The sequence below is a fragment of the Lepisma saccharinum genome, chromosome 25 (genome assembly GCF_977018435.1).
Source record: "Lepisma saccharinum chromosome 25, izLepSacc3.1, whole genome shotgun sequence".
NCBI lineage: Eukaryota > Metazoa > Arthropoda > Insecta > Zygentoma > Lepismatidae > Lepisma > Lepisma saccharinum.
In genome coordinates this window covers 49,414,828-49,433,975 of record NC_139253.1, presented here as the reverse complement: position 1 = coordinate 49,433,975, position 19,148 = coordinate 49,414,828, and the positions used below count along the sequence as shown (strand labels likewise).

The following is a 19,148-nucleotide window of genomic DNA, read 5'->3' as shown; positions in this document are numbered from 1 at the left end:
GGAAAGGTTTCCACAACGGAAATTTCCAGATAAGAAAACATTTGTGAGAATCCATCCATCGCTATGTAAATCAAGGAATTTTGCATTTCGTGCTGCCATGAGAGAGCGACAACGATTTACAACTCCTGCGAACGAAGAAGAAATTCTGGATACTGTGAATGCAACTCCTCAAATCAACACGCGAAGGTAGGCAATTCCTATCTTGAGGCAGGAGGTGGACATTTTGAACATCTCCTCTAGGATACTCTGAAGAATTCAGTGTCAACCGGAACGTCTTTATCTTCACGTGGGAGACATTGACATTCGGGTTAGCACGTGTTTTGAATGCCTACAACTCGGAAACTAAGGATTCCCGGAACTACCTATGTTTATGCAAACTATTTAAATTGTTTACATGTGAGAATCACGTTCCTGAAGTTATGCTACTTATTTTGGGGACACCATGTATATATTCAACACGATTTCGCTTTCTTCGGCTGCTTGTGCAAAAGGAAAAAGCCGGGCTCGTCCGGGATTTGAACCCGGGACCTCTCGCACCCAAAGCGAGAATCATACCCCTAGACCAACGAGCCGCCTGTAACAACAAACAAAGTATGTATCCATTTCTAGCAGCATGGTACGCCATCAGCGATATTGTGCGACTCATTCTTCGAGTCAAGTCTCCGACGTCAGCGCGTTGGGATAAACAGGTTGTGCGGCAGCTTTCTCCATATGGATTGTAGGCTCTTATAAATTATCTCGGATTCATTTCATATCAATCTGAATAAGGATTATGAAAGAAAACAAATCATTCTTGGTATGCACTTTTTCTTCTCTTTTTTTATTCTACAGTCAATATTGTTTTTAAGGGTGGAATTATGTTGATGCAAAAGCAATGTTCTTTTTTGTTCATTGCCATTTTTTATTCAATTTATTACCTTCGATTGATTGATTTGCTTTATTTTACTTCGGTTTCATTCCACTTCTGGCAAATTGCGAAAATGGGTATTAGTGATGATATCATGAAATGGATGAATGGATACTCACAAACATCCGTGCCCAGGCCAGGATTCGAACGATGTGCGATGTGCTAATCACTACGCCTACGAATGGAGGCTTAATACCTACGAAATGTGGAAAACAGACTCAGTGAACATGATGTTGGATAATTGGCCTACTCCCCTTTGCCGTCGGCTGCACATTACAGCAGACCTTGACAAGCGACCGTACGAGTTCGTATGCCCGTGTGGATTGCAGAACATTCAGCGGTACTGAAGCATTGTAAGAGGAACGAAAAGGAGGGTGTAAGCAAAGCGGGAGGCCTCGTAGGTCGCGATCGTTCAGTGGGAAAGTTCCTGCATTGAATCTCTAATGCTCGCTCGTACTCGAACTCGGTTTTTATAAATATGTTTATTATTTGAAAGCTCAAAACGTTCACACTGATGTTAAATTGTCCTGCTGTACTTCCGGAGAGCGTGCAACTGCTACTCAATGCCCACAGATTTCCAGGTCGCACGGGTGACATCAAGGCAAACAACGTTTCTTAATGATTTATTTTTGGTTTCAAAGAACAGCATTCTCTATCCTATCCTTCTATCCTGTATGCAATACAAGACAGATCAGGAAAATATGGGCTTGTCCGGGATTTGAACCCGGGACCTCTCGCACCCTAAGCGAGAATCATACCCCTAGACTAACCTCTATAAGGAGGTTACCAACCTGACTGGTAACCTCCTTATATAACATGCATGGTTTTATTTAAGCACGTCTTTAACCTTATCGTGACGTCTATGGGAAACATTTGTCCTCTATTTGGGATATCGCAGTCTAAACTCGGACGTCTGTCGTAAATTGCCAAGAGAAGATTCCAAGATTTTTTTAAAATTCAATCGTGAATTTGATACAACAATAATGTTATTCAAAATATTAGGATATGATGAGCTCCATTTTTACATTTCTTTTAATTTTTATGCATTTTTATTTTTATGAAATTTATATTTTATTATTTTTATTTATATTATTTTTTTAATATTTGCTTCTTGATCAGTAGTAGTAAAGTAACGCTAAAGCGCTACAGCCCAATATTGGGCCCTGGCTTACCTACCGACTCCTGGCCTCCCTCCCACGCGGGCCACAAGCGGGGCGTGTACATCTGCAGATAGACTAGGGGGACGGGTGGTCGGCCCGACCAATCTCCAGCCATTGCAGGACTTCAGGACCGGATTACGCTCACTCACTCGAAGCTCCCCAAGTTCCTCACGATGGTGGGTTGCCACAGGTCCTACACCCAGAGACTGAACGCAAATTAGGAGTTTGAACTTTTCCAACGGATGTGAAGAATTTGAATTTGATCCATAGTTCAGAGCCCACCCTCTTCGTAGTCTAACAGAGATCATGGAAAATCGAACTTCTGAAGGGACGATATCTCATTTTACAGGGTGACCCAAAAATAATCGGAGTAACTCCAGGAATGTGTTCCTCGCATGTAAACAATTAAAATAGCTTATATAAACATTCGTGCAGAAATACTTGGTTTCAGAGTTGTAGGCTTTCACAACGCATGTTTATCGGAATGTCGTTATCTACCACAGGTGGTATCCTGCGACACAAGATGCTGTTGAACACAATCTGATAGTACTTTTGGTATTTGTATATGTTGAATGGACGCTAATGAAACCATGTACACAAACCAGAAGAGAGAAAATATGCTCTTCATGAATGGTTTGGCGGAAGGCAATACTCTGGACAGGCTCTTCGTTTGTACCAGGAAAGGTTTCCACAACGGAAATTTCCAGATAAGAAAACATTTGTGAGAATCCATCCATCGCTATGTGAATCAAGGAATTTTGCATTTCGTGCTGCCATGAGAGAGCGACAACGATTTACAACTCCTGCGAACGAAGAAGAAATTCTGGATACTGTGAATGCAACTCCTCAAATCAACACGCGAAGGTAGGCAATTCCTGTCTTGAGGCAGGAGGTGGACATTTTGAACATCTCCTCTAGGATACTCTGAAGAATTCAGTGTCAACCGGAACGTCTTTATCTTCACGTGGGAGACATTGACATTCGGGTTAGCACGTGTTTTGAATGCCTACAACTCGGAAACTAAGGATTCCCGGAACTACCTATGTTTATGCAAACTATTTAAATTGTTTACATGTGAGAATCACGTTCCTGAAGTTATGCTACTTATTTTGGGGACACCATGTATATATTCAACACGATTTCGCTTTCTTCGGCTGCTTGTGCAAAAGGAAAAAGCCGGGCTCGTCCGGGATTTGAACCCGGGACATCTCGCACCCAAAGCGAGAATCATACCCCTAGACCAACGAGCCGCCTGTAACAACAAACAAAGTATGTATCCATTTCTAGCAGCATGGTACGCCATCAGCGATATTGTGCGACTCATTCTTCGAGTCAAATCTCCGACGTCAGCGCGTTGGGATAAACAGGTTGTGCGGCAGCTTTCTCCATATGGATTGTAGGCTCTTATAAATTATCTCGGATTCATTTCATATCAATCTGAATAAGGATTATGAAAGAAAACAAATCATTCTTGGTATGCACTTTTTCTTCTCTTTTTTTATTCTACAGTCAATATTGTTTTTAAGGGTGGAATTATGTTGATGCAAAAGCAATGTTCTTTTTTGTTCATTGCCATTTTTTATTCAATTTATTACCTTCGATTGATTGATTTGCTTTATTTTACTTCGGTTTCATTCCACTTCTGGCAAATTGCGAAAATGGGTATTAGTGATGATATCATGAAATTGATGAATGGATACTCACAAACATCCGTGCCCAGGCCAGGATTCGAACGATGTGCGATGTGCTTATCACTACGCCTACGAATGGAGGCTTAATACCTACGAAATGTGGAAAACAGACTCAGTGAACATGATGTTGGATAATTGGCCTACTCCCCTTTGCCGTCGGCTGCACATTACAGCAGACCTTGACAAGCGACCGTACGAGTTCGTATGCCCGTGTGGACTGCAGAACATTCAACGGTACTGAAGCATTGTAAGAGGAACGAAAAGGAGGGTGTAAGCAAAGCGGGAGGCCTCGTAGGTCGCGATCGTTCAGTGGGAAAGTTCCTGCATTGAATCTCTAATGCTCGCTCGTACTCGAACTCGGTTTTTAAAATATGTTTATTATTTGAAAGCTCAAAACGTTCACACTGATGTTAAATTGTCCTGCTGTACTTCCGGAGAGCGTGCAACTGCTACTCAATGCCCACAGATTTCCAGGTCGCACGGGTGACATCAAGGCAAACAACGTTTCTTAATGATTTATTTTTGGTTTCAAAGAACAGCATTCTCTATCCTATCCTTCTATCCTGTATGCAATACAAGACAGATCAGGAAAATATGGGCTTGTCCGGGATTTGAACCCGGGACCTCTCGCACCCTAAGCGAGAATCATACCCCTAGACTAACCTCTATAAGGAGGTTACCAACCTGACTGGTAACCTCCTTATATAACATGCATGGTTTTATTTAAGCACGTCTTTAACCTTATCGTGACGTCTATGGGAAACATTTGTCCTCTATTTGGGATATCGCAGTCTAAACTCGGACGTCTGTCGTAAATTGCCAAGAGAAGATTCCAAGATTTTTTTAAAATTCAATCGTAACAATAATGTTATTCAAAATATTAGGATATGATGAGCTCCATTTTTACATTTCTTTTAATTTTTATGCATTTTTATTTTTATGAAATTTATATTTTATTATTTTTATTTATATTTTTTTTTTAATATTTGCTTTTTGATCAGTAGTAGTAAAGTAACGCTAAAGCGCTACAGCCCAATATTGGGCCCTGTCTTACCTACCGACTCCTGGCCTCCCTCCCACGCGGGCCACAAGCGGGGCGTGTACATCTGCAGATAGACTAGGGGGACGGGTGGTCGGCCCGACCAATCTCCAGCCATTGCAGGACTTCAGGACCGGATTACGCTCACTCACTCGAAGCTCCCCAAGTTCCTCACGATGGTGGGTTGCCACAGGTCCTACACCCAGAGACTGAACGCAAATTAGGAGTTTGAACTTTGCCAACGGATGTGAAGAATTTGAATTTGATCCATAGTTCAGAGCCCACCCTCTTCGTAGTCTAACAGAGATCATGGAAAATCGAACTTCTGAAGGGACGATATCTCATTTTACAGGGTGACCCAAAAATAATCGGAGTAACTCCAGGAATGTGTTCCTCGCATGTAAACAATTAAAATAGCTTATATAAACATTCGTCCAGAAATACTTGGTTTCAGAGTTGTAGGCTTTCACAACGCATGTTTATCGGAATGTCGTTATCTACCACAGGTGGTTTCCTGCGACACAAGATGCTGTTGAACACAATCTGATAGTACTTTTGGTATTTGTATATGTTGAATGGACGCTAATGAAACCATGTACATAAACCAGAAGAGAGAAAATATGCTCTTCATGAATGGTTTGGCGGAAGGCAATACTCTGGACAGGCTCTTCGTTTGTACCAGGAAAGGTTTCCACAACGGAAATTTCCAGATAAGAAAACATTTGTGAGAATCCATCCATCGCTATGTGAATCAAGGAATTTTGCATTTCGTGCTGCCATGAGAGAGCGACAACGATTTACAACTCCTGCGAACGAAGAAGAAATTCTGGATACTGTGAATGCAACTCCTCAAATCAACACGCGAAGGTAGGCAATTCCTGTCTTGAGGCAGGAGGTGGACATTTTGAACATCTCCTCTAGGATACTCTGAAGAATTCAGTGTCAACCGGAACGTCTTTATCTTCACGTGGGAGACATTGACATTCGGGTTAGCACGTGTTTTGAATGCCTACAACTCGGAAACTAAGGATTCCCGGAACTACCTATGTTTATGCAAACTATTTAAATTGTTTACATGTGAGAATCACGTTCCTGAAGTTATGCTACTTAATTTGGGGACACCCAGTATATATTGAACACGATTTCGCTATCTTCGGCTGCTTGTGCAAAAGGAAAAAGCCGGGCTCGTCCGGGATTTGAACCCGGGACCTCTCGCACCCAAAGCGAGAATCATACCCTTTTTTTTCTTTTTTCTTTTTTAATATTCTTACCCCTAGACCAACGAGCCGCCTGTAACAACAAACAAAGTATGTATCCATTTCTAGCAGCATGGTACGCCATCAGCGATATTGTGCGACTCATTCCTCCAGTCAAGTCTCCGACGTCAGCGCGTTGGGATAAACAAGTTGTGCGGCAGCTTTCTCCATATGGATTGTAGGTTCTTATAAATTATCTCGGATTCATTTCATATCAATCTGAATAACGATTATGAAAGAAAAGAAATCATTCTTGGTATGTACTTTTTCTTCTCTTTTTTTATTCTACAGTCAATATTGTTTTTAAGGGTGGAATTATGTTGATGCAAAAGCAATGTTCTTTTTTGTTCATTGCCATTTTTTATTCAATTTATTACCTTCGATTGATTGATTTGCTTTATTTTACTTCGGTTTCATTCCACTTCTGGCAAATTGCGAAAATGGGTATTAGTGATGATATCATGAAATGGATGAATGGATACTCACAAACATCCGTGCCCAGGCCAGGATTCGAACGATGTGCGATGTGCTAATCACTACGCCTATGAATGTAGGCTTAATACCTACAAAATGTGGAAAACAGACTCAGTGAACATGATGTTGGATAATTGGCCTAGTAGTGTAATTGATGATACAACCAGCACAGGAAAGTATGAACCCCCCTCTGGCAGATTTGCCTACACTTAAAACTTGCTCAACATGCCCATATGAGCTTTTTGCTCAAGTGTGGAACCCCGTCTAATCCAAGATTTTTGTAAAAATACCCTCGGGAATTTCCTGAGAAAGTATGACCCCCCTCAGATTGATTTGCCTACACTTATAAAAGGCACTTCTGTGAGATTGTTGTCCATAAACCTGTCAAAAATATGCCCCTCTTGATATTTTTTTTGGCCACACCTAAAACTACGCCAAACGTATTAACACACACACACCCACACACACACACACACACACACACACACACACATATATTTACTTCCGGTTTAAGTTCAATTGGATACCAGGTTCAATTTGTTTATCTATTATTAAAACAATGCATTGTGCAGAGCTCTTCTAGAATTGCTCTGTGACTCTCTCATTTCTTACATCATAAACATATGATTTTTCACCTATGAGAATAACACTACATATGGTGTCATCAGGTAATGCCTCATGGAATTCACAGATAATTTTATTGCTTGTCCTGTCATTAACCACAACTTGTTTCCTTTTTGAAGTGTTGATTACAAACATGGGTCTCTGTGCTTTGAATTCATCTGGTGTGTAATACATGTCAGTATTGCCAGTAGTGACCCTTTTGTATGCTGTAAATGCTTCATATAATTTAAGGAAATCATCCTTGGACATGTCTAAATTATAATTTTCTCTAGGGAATACCTCATTTCTGCCATTTTTAAGATATATGTTTTTGATGTTGCAGTTATCAAATCTACTTGATTTTTTTTCCTGATTATTGTGTCTTCCAGTTTGAAACATTACCACCACAAAAACCGGCATGTCATATTGTATACTGGAGAATGAATTTGTAGCATCAAACTCATAATAAGTACCAGTTGCGGGCTTCTGTACACATTGATATGTATAAAATTGTAAAGGAATCTGTGGATTTTTTATTATATCTGCTTTGTATTTAAGAGCATAACTGGCTTCATATTCAACAACTGGGATTCTTAGTTCCATAGTCTGAATAATGCATTTGCCCTCATCAGGTAGGGTATTAGGCAAAGCTTCCCCTGTAGAGTTTAATGTACTGTACCTCATCAAAGCATTATTATCATTGGCAGCTCTTCTAAATGTGATTCTTAAACCACCATTCCACATAATATCTTTGTAATCTGAGAAGAATCCTGGCAACAGGCGCATAGGAAACAGCACTGTGTGGCTCTTGGATAAAATTTTATCACCAGCCTCAAATCCACCTATTTTGTAGTAAGAAGCCTCGGTTTTGGATAATTTTAGTGTGGCCAAAGCTGTGGAGGTAATGCCGGGATAATCTACTCTGTTTATAACAACACCATGCTTTCTGATCTCAATTTCAGAGAACAGATGCGGCACAAAATTATCTACCAATCTTATATTTGAATTTGCCGGATAATCTGTTCCATCGAGCTTTACAACATCAAATTTTATGTATAGATCTGCTCTGTGGGGGTGTATAAAGCCATCCCCTACATCAAGATCAACCTCAATTTCTGTGTTGGGTTGATTTAAATTTGCAAATGTCCTCCTGTTTGGTGGGTATGATTGTAGCTCATAACTCTCAATATTTTCCATTTTTTTTGTATGTATTTTTATTTAAATATTAATCTCTATGATAGCAGTTGTTGTGGCTCCAGCAAAATCAACTAATTCTTCTTTTTCATTAGTGACCATCAATTCAATATTATCTATTCTGTTATGACACACAGGAAAATATAATGTTGGGGATGGAGTGTAGATGATTGGCTCCATAAATTCAGAATTAGGTTTGAATGTTGCAATGATGCCAGTTTGTTTGTGAGTGCCTATGCCATTTGATTTGGTGATCATACCCTCGGCCACATTACAGTGAATATTCAGAGTCTCTATGGCTAAGAATTTAGGTATATTAATAGCAGTGTGTTTGATGACTGGTTCAAGTTTTGTGTTGTTCTCAAAGCCTAACAGCTCTCCTATAGTACCCAGATCCACTGTTTCTGTAGCAGATACAATCTCTACTCTGTGAGTGACAGAATTTTGAGTTAATACTATACCTCTGGGTAATTGAGCATTTAGAGTGGACAGATTATACTGCCCTGGAGTGATGACAATATTTTGATCACCAACTGCAATTTTGTTGTTGTGGTGTGTGATATTAGGGATCAAGTACATGCCATAAAATGCTCTGAGAGCTATTGTTTTGGGATATACTATATCATCATGTAATTTGAGTTTCAATATTGAATTTTGGCTGGTGAGATGGAATACCCCCATGATGTTTCAGATACCACAAGGCTTTTTGAAAATTTTCAATTGATGGTTTATTTATTTGAGACATATATCTGAGAACAGATAAACACAAATGTCCACAATTAACATCTTTGAAATTTTGAACACGGGCATTATTGGAATAAAGATTAGTTGATTTTAGATATTTTACTAAATTTTCAGGTGGAACACCTCCAAATGAATCAAACACAAATGCCTCATTGTTTAAATATTTAAGATAACAGATCCAGTGTGTGCCCTGATTTTTGTACTTATCCAAATTAACAATGCCACACTCTTTGTTGAGTGGTTGTTCTGGTAAAGAATCAGACATGTACACACCTCTAAAATTTTTGATGCCCAGTGGCTTGATTAAAGTTTCAATATCTTGGTTTGTAAGCGGCTCTTGTTTTTTCTAAACTTATTCATGGCTCTCTTAACACCTTTGCCTTGTTTCTCCATGGCCAGGTTATGGCGCTTCAATTCATCTAATTCTGCCTTATTCTTCTTGGCATCTATTACTGTTTTTGCTATGGCAGCTGATCCCCCAGCCAAGCTCCCAACAGCCCCAAGTGCTGCTAAGATGGCCGGGATAGTAAATATGAAACCCCCACATGTGATTTTTTTCTGGATTGTTGTAATTTTTTTAATTGGGGGGTACTAAGCAACAATTTCATACCATGGCCCTTGACAATACAAGAGCTTTTTTTCTTGCGCTGCTTTTTGGTTAAAAGACTATCAATAGTTTTAAGAGATTTAAGACCTGCATAAGGTATTTGATACATAACACCCTTGGCCTTCATTCTAGGTTTATTATATACATATTCACAGCCCCCACCCCAGTTTTTGTTTGGTGTTCATAGCTATGGTGGTCCCCAATGCTGCTATTGTTTCACTTAAAGAAGCATCTTTGCTTACAAATCTACCAAATGCAGCCTCTTCTAATTTCTTGTCTGCAACATGTCTCTTGTCAAGATCAGAATGTGTGTTGTATGCTATGTCATGGTCTCTGCAAGCAGCATCTAGGGGATTAACACCAGGATCACCTCTGTTTAATCTATGGTCCAATTTTGTACCGGGACCACAATACTGATAGCCTGGAATATGTAGTTCAAATGGCAGCTTGTTTATAATGTCATTAACCAACCCCCGGCCCTCAGAAATATTCCAAAATTTAGGTGGTAGAGTATTAATAATTTTTATAAGATATCCAATCCCCTTAGTGTCATTCACTATAAAATTAGACAATTTGGTGCTTATCATGTCCATAATTCCAACCTTTTCATTGTAAAAATTGTGGTTGCCAGCATTTTCCTCCCCAGCTATCACCAATAACCTATCTACACGTTTCCTGACATCATCAACCCACACAAATTCTTTAGGCAGGGTGTTGTATTGTTTGATTCCACTACCAGTCTTGATCTGTAACCATATGGGCTTGATTAAATTGTTGTATTTTGCTCCACTGCTAGACTTGACTCTTTTTTGTGTGGGATCATTGTTCTGGTATAGAGCATCTGATTTTATTAATATTTCTTTGTAGTGCTCATAGTCTTGATCTGTATAGCTGCCAGGTCTTTTCCTAGTCATCAGTTCCCACAACCCAGATGTGCCGGGATATTTAACAAAACCACCTCTTTGTCCAAGATGAGATTTTGAATATACAATTATATCATCTCCCATAAATGTTACTCTGAAATTGCCAATTCTATGTATGATGCTACCATCACGCTCTGTGTCAGCATATAAGCCAAAAACCTCATCTTTGTTGTCTTTAGGTGTGCTTAAATATTTTTGAGCAAGAAGACCCAATTCAATAGGATCCTGAGTAGCTTCAATTCTTCGAGGAGCAACAGGACTAGGTGTATGAATACTGGAAAGTGGGGTGATTGGATAATCTAATATGTTCCTTGCAGCTACAGGTACAAGCTCTGTGATCAAATTTTGATTTTGCTCTGTAACAGTTTTGATATTTTTACCTAATTCACTAATAGCATCAATGATAGGCTGTTCTGTTTGTTTGTGTTGTTCATAAATTCCTCGGTTCTGTGATTTCCATCCCTTAAATCTTTTTACAAGATAATCTCTTAATTTAAGATCATCAATGATTGGCCTTTTCATGGTTATTTATATATGTTTCAATGTCTAGAAAATTGTTGATTTTATTTCTGTATTTGCCACTATTGGGTTTTCTTGTTATATCAATTGTGACAAACCCATAACTGTCCTGGTTCCAGCACCTACTGCAAAACTTGGAAAAATCATTGTAGCTCAAGTCCCCACCTACATATTCATCATGTATGTGTTTGAGGTTGGTATGATCTTGATGAAACACACATATAAAATTGCTGTTGTCTCGGATCAGCTGCTTCGGAATTTTAGAAAAAGTCTGTGCCAGGTAGAAGAAATCAATGTTTTTGTGTCGGCCCTGTGTAAAGAAATTTCTAACCTTGTTTTGATTATCCAGTATAATGTCATCAAACACAACAACAGAATTATCGAGACATTCATGAAGTGGCTTAACATCTGATTCAAAAGTGGCAATATCCAATCCATCATATAGCTTCATCAGCTGCTGATATTTTAATTGTTCCAAGCTCTTAGAGAAAACATACAAGTGCCTGTTTTCCCAGTCTAACCAGTTGGGTGCCAATAAAAAATTATCAATCATTAGTGTAGTTTAACCACAAGCCGATGGCCCAACAATAAGACATCTAATATTTTCAGGGAGCAACTTGCCATTTTTTTTAATCTGCTGTTCAGGTTCTGGCAGCCTTTTTATAACATCCCAGGTGCTCATATTATCACTTTGTCTGCATCGATCCAGCTGTGTTCTGGAAGTCCTAGCCATTTGACAAATAACTTGTTGCCTTTTCTGCGGATGATTTTTTCTATGAGATATGTGTCAGGCTGTTTAGTTTTGCTGAGTTCTTCTTCATAGAATCTGCCTTTGAGAATTTCTCCTCGGTGATCTTTTATTATATATGTGTTAAGGGTCCCAGGTTTAACTTGAACAACTGTAAATAATTCAGTGCTCCAGTTTCTTGTAAAGCCTCTTTTGAATAAGTGCTTATATTTGCTGATTCTTACTTGATCACCCACCTTGTATTTGGCCTTTCTTGTTGTTGGCTGGTATCTAGGATAATAAACAGTCCTGATCAATTTTTGCTCATCAGATGAAGTTACTTCAGAGGGTTTCATGTTGATTGTGGAATGGACCGAGTTGTTATATTTATGTAGAAGTTCTGGAAGAATATTAACCCATTTATAATTACCTTGAAGTGTAAATTGTTTATACATAAGATTTTTTAGGGTTTTGTTGAATCTCTCTACAATTGAGGCTTTGAGATCACTGTAACTCGAGTAATGTTTTATTGACTGGCTTTTAATAAATTGTTGGAACACAGAATTATAAAATTCTTTGCCATTATCTGTTTGCAAATAGCGCGGTGATCTTCCACTCTGATTGATGATTGTAACACATTTTCCAGTCTTGGATTTGAGTGGCACAGCCCAGGCAAATTTTGAAATGTATCTATTACAGTGAGTAGATACTTGTAGCCCTTGTTGATTTTGTCTAAGTTTTTCAACTGTCCACTTGCCATCTCAATCAAGTCACACTGCCATAAATCATCTATGCCTTTTGTGACTACTGGCAGTCTATTATAATTATGTCTGGCTTGTCTGTGTAATTCATCAACAATAATTTGTCTAGACATAATATGAAAACAAGAATATTGTAACTATGGGGTGTTCAGCAGCTGATACTACAGGATTTTCTAAATACAGTTTGTCTCCTATTTGTATATTAAATTCCAGAGATCCATCATCTTCAGCATAAGATGTTTCTAATGTATTGGGATCTGTAAAATCCTCTAACTCTACACTGGTGATTTTTGGTTTGTTGTCAGCATTTGTTATTGATAAGGTGGGGTAGTGGTGTGCCTGTGGTTGAAGCCAATATTTGATCTTGATTGGTCTCAGTGTGCCCCTAACAAAAAACTGGTAATAAAATTGTGCAGGGGACAGCATATATATTTTGCCACCAGGTGTAAATGGTGAATCATATTCTTTGTTGGGGATGCTGTACAATTCAAGAATTACTGTATGTTTTGGATTCTCGATTATGCCTGTTATTTCTTTTTCTGCTGTGAGCAATCTGCTTGTTACAGATTCAAGGTGCTCATTGATGGTCCTAACAACATCATCATGGCCTGGCTTGATTTTTATGTTCACAATAAGTTTCTTGTATTGTTGCACAATCTCTTGAAGCTGGGTGGCAAAAACAGACAGAGCATTTGCTTGATTGGATTCCATGGTCCCTAGCTGTTGCTTGATATTAGATACAATTTGTTGCAAATTTTCAATAACTGCCAATTTTGAATTTTGAGCAGTAAGATCATGGACCTGTCTTCTGATATCCTCAAACAGGGCATGCAGTTCATTAATATGTTGATTGGTTGGTAGAGTGGCCACTGTCTGAGTAAGTTGTTTTATCTCTGTCTGGATATTCTTGATATCTTCTGATTTCAATATGCGATTCACTGCCCTCTTTATATTTTTAAGTTCCTGTGATGTAGGCAGATTTGTTACAGTATTTTGCAAAGATTCAATGCCAATTTCACATTATTTAATTCAGAAGCATCAGCCACATTTTGCATAGCATCTTGGAGCAGGGCTATATCTGCCTGAGTGGGTGTTGATTGTTGTAAAATTTCAAGTTTTGTTTGGATATCATCGATCAAGTGATGAAAATGAGATAGTTCAGATTCAGTGTTGAGGTTTTCAAGCTTTGTGATCTGTTCCTGGACACTAACAAGTGTGTCTACAATACCAGGCAGGCGGGATTCTTGTACATTTGTCAAATCACTTTGCACTGCTGCTATTGTACCCTCAAGATGGGTTATGGTACTTTGAATTTTTCCAAAATCTTCATATGTTTCAAGTTGCAGCTTAATGTTGGCAACACTCCGAGTTATTGCACTCAAAGCATCAGAAGATGGCAAGTTGTTCATAAAATTTTCAAGTGTCTCAATTTTTTTTTAACCTCGGCTATGGCATTGTTCAAGGGGTCCAGATTAGGTATTTGGAGTGATTGAATCTGTTCTTTTAGAGTGGAAATCACTAGATCAAAATCTTCTTGTGATTTTATGCTTTTGACAATTGTTTGGAGCTGTGTCTGGACATTATTTATCTGCTCTTCCAATTGCTGTTTCAATTGCTCAGAGTTGGTGGCCTGGGTCTTAAATTTGGCTTAAAGAGCTGCTACAGCTTCTTCTAAACTTTGAAAATTATCTAATGTGGCCAAATCAGTATATTTTTGAAGCAGCACTTTGAGTTCTGAGTCAATTTTAAGAAGAGGGTCCATGCATTGTGATTGTAAATTTGTAATTTCTAGTTGAAGACTGGCATTGAGTGTGGTTTGTAAAGCTTGTAAATCACTTCTTAATTTCTTGACTCTGACATCAAGCATCAAAATCTCATCACTGTGATCTTCATGCCTTGTATGGCCAAAAATATCATTAGGCATTTTTGTTTTAGTGGTTATTTATTATTGAATATCTGATTCTTAATTCTATAAAAAAAGGTATAAGCTTGTCATAGGATCCCGGGACCTCAATATATAAGCAGTCACCATCAAAAACAGTATATACAGTGCCAGAAATCATGTTTGAGTGCTTAATTCTATAAATATTTCTCCCTACTGAAATCTTGACATTACCCTCAGGGGTTGTAATAAATTGCAATTGACCACCTAGAGGTAATTGGTAATGATTTAAATTATTGTTAAATATGTACAATATTTTACCTGTTTCATCATCAACATCTGTAAGTATGCTGTTCAGATGAATAATTAACAAAGCACTTAGTTTAGATATCATATCAGAAGAGGCTTGTGGTGTTGGCAGCTCCATAATAGCCTGTTTTTTGAACCCAAATAAGTTCATAGGCATGTTTATTTATTTCAAATCATGCTCTGTAATTGGGCATTGATTGCTATTTTTCAAATCACAATGACCCCATGGTAGAGTATGTATGCCACATGATAAAATGCATCTCTTATCATCATGTGGGTCCAGAGCCACTTTTCTTACAATATTGCTAGTCAATAAGTGATCCACACTCTGAATTCTATTTTCTGATGTTCTGATTGTGCTACATGATTTGAGACAATTTTTGTAATCCTCAAATTCAAGCTCTTTGTCAACAGTTACTCTGCCAATGCCCTTGGCCTTTTTGGCAACAGCACCACTACATGTTTCAAAACTGTACATCTTGGCTCTTAACCCAGCAAATGCCACAATAACATCACCAAGTGTCTCATCTTTTAACTTGCCAGGCACTTTTTTGTTGTGGTGTTTAATTTTTGAATGTTCAGTGGTATCAAAATATTTAAACAATTCAGGCTGTGCCATATCTTGATAAACATCTTCTGTTTGAATATCAAGAACAAAACTATCTGTGTCCATGTACATCAATTTTACACAATCACCATAAAAAGGTTTCAACACATCATAATACAATTTTAACATGTGTAATTTGGCCAATTCCAATATCACAGCCCCTACATAAATAGGCTTATCAAATTTAATATTTGTTTTTTCATGTTGAAGAGTGCCATATTTTCATCATAAATTCATCTATAATTGAAATTAGGCTTTGCAATCAATTTTTTGCTCCGGCTGGGGTCAGTAATTATTTTAACATCAATATGTTTTCTGACATTTTCAATTGTTTTGCCATACACAGAATTGACCATCAATTTAAACAAGGTCTTATCAAATTGGCTCAATGCAGATGTTCGAAGCTCTGTGTTTGTATCAATATATGGCTTCAACCATCTTGAGTGCCTGAACCTCAAAACTTTTCCAACTTTGGTCACTTGAACACCATGATTCATCAGGACTGGAGGTTTTTGTAATATATAACATAATCCTGTTTCGGCTCTAGAGTCATCATCAATTTCTTCTGTTTAGAGCCAGGTGAACACTTAACCTCAGGAATTGGGGGCAGATCAGAAAATGTGTTGTGTAAATCATCAGGAATTGTCAGATCAACCTCTAAGAACAGGCCATAGTTACTGTCATCAAAATCCTTAAGATCTTCAATATTGAAATCTTCAACCCACTCAAGCCCTGCATATGGCAGTTTTTTCATCATAGCATAACCATACAGGCTGTTTGCATCTACATACAGTATATAATTTGATGGCAGTGCTGGATCATAATCAGGAATATATTTGTTATTAGCTCTGGCATATCTCTGAGAACATTGCACCATGCCTCCTCTTATACATTGTTCCATAAACAGATACATGTCCTGATCCTGGATCAGATCCAATTGCATTTTAGTGTTTAAAAACATTGCAGACCATGCTAGGCCCGGAGCACTGTAAAAATACATTGGATCCAGCTTATAATTTTGCATGGAAGATTTTCTGAATGCCTGAAGTATATCAGCTAAGAGGGTCACATCAAGTTTTAAATATGCCTTGTGATAATCACCAAATGTCTGGCATTTTAAATTGTTCCACATCAATTGGGCATGGTGATAATTAGGGAACGGAACTTTATGTGCTAAAAAACTCAGAAATATTTATTTTTTATGTCTCATAAATGTTGAAAATATGTGATAAAAACAGGAAAATATGTGACAAAAATAAAAACATTTGGTAACAAAAATGCTTACCTCTTAGTGAGCTATTTTTTGGAAGAGTTCCAGTGGATCACCATAGTTTTTCCAAATTCTCCATTGTAAATCTGTGACGATTATCTCCAAAAAGCATCTTATATTGTGAGAAAACTCGCTCCACGTCACAAGAAACAATTCTTGCATATTTGAAGCACGAGATGCCACTAACGCTGAAGTTTTCCAAAGCTTCCTCTTCCTCTACTTCACCTTCCAAAACATGTGCAATTTGGCACAAATTTTGAACACCTTGGTTTTTCCCAAAAATTTCTGTACATTTAGACATTAGCACTTGTGCGTTAGATCCAGCGGGGGTAATATTCCCCCCCCCCCGAATAGGATCGTAGGCGAGGCGCCAGAAGTTTGCCAGCGAGCGTGTTCAAAGACAAAACAAACTTAACACTCACGATATGAAAGAGGTGCTGAGAATCAACATTTTTCCTTCGAGGATTTCGAGGTAGCTGAAGTCAATGAGCGATTTTATGTATTTAAAATGAAAATTCGCAAAATATGTATTTACATACGGAAAACTGGAAAATATGTGTTTTTATGTAAAATAAAATTTGCTGTGTTGACATATAAGGCTATGATCAGAATTTTGACAAAAACGAGCGTCTCTATCTTATCGCAGAAAAAACATTTATTTACCTAAAGTTCCGTTCCCTAGTGATAATCTTCATCAGTGATTCCAGATGCTCTGATTTTGCTGTAAAACTCTTGTTGTGGTGGCAGAGAACACTCATCAAATTTAGAAAAATCTGTAACATAATCATATGGATATACACCCTTCCGCCTAATTAATTTCAGGTCCTGATTTGGAAACAAAGCACATGTGATTTTGAATTGATCATCAGATAATTGAGTGGCCAGTGTAGCCAGGCTAGCAGACAGAATTCTGTATGAATCAAGAAATCTTAAGTGAATAGAAACACCATTAACTTTAATTATTTTGCTAATAGCTATATATTTCTCATCATTTTCTGCTAAAATATTTAAATTCTGCTTGTTAAACCCCTCGTATCTGATCAAATGATGAAAATCATAATTGGATGCACCATGGCAAAATATGGGGACAAATTTTGGTCTCTGGATCTGAATATTGCAGCTATTACACAGGGCCATTAAGAATTTACCATCTGTATGAGAATGGTGATGTACCTTGATATTTGTATCTGAAAATTCAGAATCACATACCGTGCATTTTTCTGCTTTGTTGAAATCTTCAATCTGTTCCTCTGTTAAAGGCAACATGGGCTTTGATTTTAATAAGACATTAGATGCTATGTCATGGCACCCATTTTCTATTCTAAGTGCAAATTCTTTGATGGCATCTGCTCCCATGTATAAATATTCTTTACTAACCACACCACCCTGTACAACCACATAATAAAAGCTGGAAGGTTCATGTAATTGATATGATGTAATTGAAGATTCCTCAGGGTCTGGGCTGCAGAATGCAAGGGGTTTGAGGTTTGATTCAAAATCACAGACTATATATGCTGGGTGTTCCAACAAGGCTTCAAACTTTTTGAATTTAGCATTTTCACTTGGCTTAGGCATAAGCATATGAACAGGTTTATGATTCCCACAGTATTTCAGATGCTCAAGTAACTTGTTTTTAGCAATTTCTGCATTCTCTTCCCGAACCCCTTTCACCATTTTTTGACCATCAAATACAGACAAACATCTTCTGCACAACTTGAATATTCTATGAGTTTTGTCTAGTTGTGTTCTGACTAAAGCTTCAAGATTATGTATCAGAGTGTAATGATTTGTGCCATCCTTTTCAATTAAGAGCAGATCAATCGGAATAGCAGATTCATCATCAAGTGTACTGATTCTGAGAGGATCTATCAAGCAATTGTCACAGGTAGAACAAGTAAATACATTAATAGATAATTGTTTGCCATTGATGTGCCTGGCCTTTTTTTCAAATTTATCAATATTCTGAACAGGCATTGGATATTCTAAACCCTCCATTGCTTCATCAAAATTGTGTTCATGCTGTTTATAATAAGTTATTCTATCAGGATTCCTTGAAACTGGATACAAAGCAGATAAAATACACCACAAAAAGCATTTCCCGTCATTATTTTTTATATTAACCACGGCTGTTTTGTTTTTGATATTGGCAGGTAATGGCACATAAGTGGAACCTTGTAATGGGCTGAATTCAGAAATATTAACATATAACTTGTGTGGAGAACCGCATAGGCACCATCCAGACTCTTTTGCTGCAAATTCAGAGTGTTTAATATTCAATTGATCTATCAAACTGCTTATTATTTTGTCTGAATTTGCATTTGAATATACCGGTACAGTTTCTGTTATGTGGGGCTGTGTAAATTTTGTGCCATTTGGCTTCTTATATTGTGAAAACAATTTGAGAGACAGCTTATAAGAGCCATTTTGTGCATTTAGAATTGCCTGCACATCTGGATTTACACTGTTCAAAAAATT

At 37.9% G+C, this 19,148-nt stretch overlaps 1 protein-coding gene and 2 non-coding genes across 3 annotated transcripts in view; all 3 read right to left on the bottom strand.

The window, feature by feature from the left end:
* LOC145978774 (N-acetylated-alpha-linked acidic dipeptidase 2-like) overlaps nucleotides 1-19,148 on the bottom strand; it is a 236,056-nt gene that overhangs the window by 23,117 nt on the left and 193,791 nt on the right. The window lies entirely within an intron of this gene.
* Nucleotides 501-572, bottom strand: TRNAP-UGG (transfer RNA proline (anticodon UGG)). The gene has a single exon. It is a non-coding gene; the product is annotated as a tRNA-Pro (tRNA).
* Nucleotides 3,246-3,317, bottom strand: TRNAP-UGG (transfer RNA proline (anticodon UGG)). Its single transcript has one exon. It is a non-coding gene; the product is annotated as a tRNA-Pro (tRNA).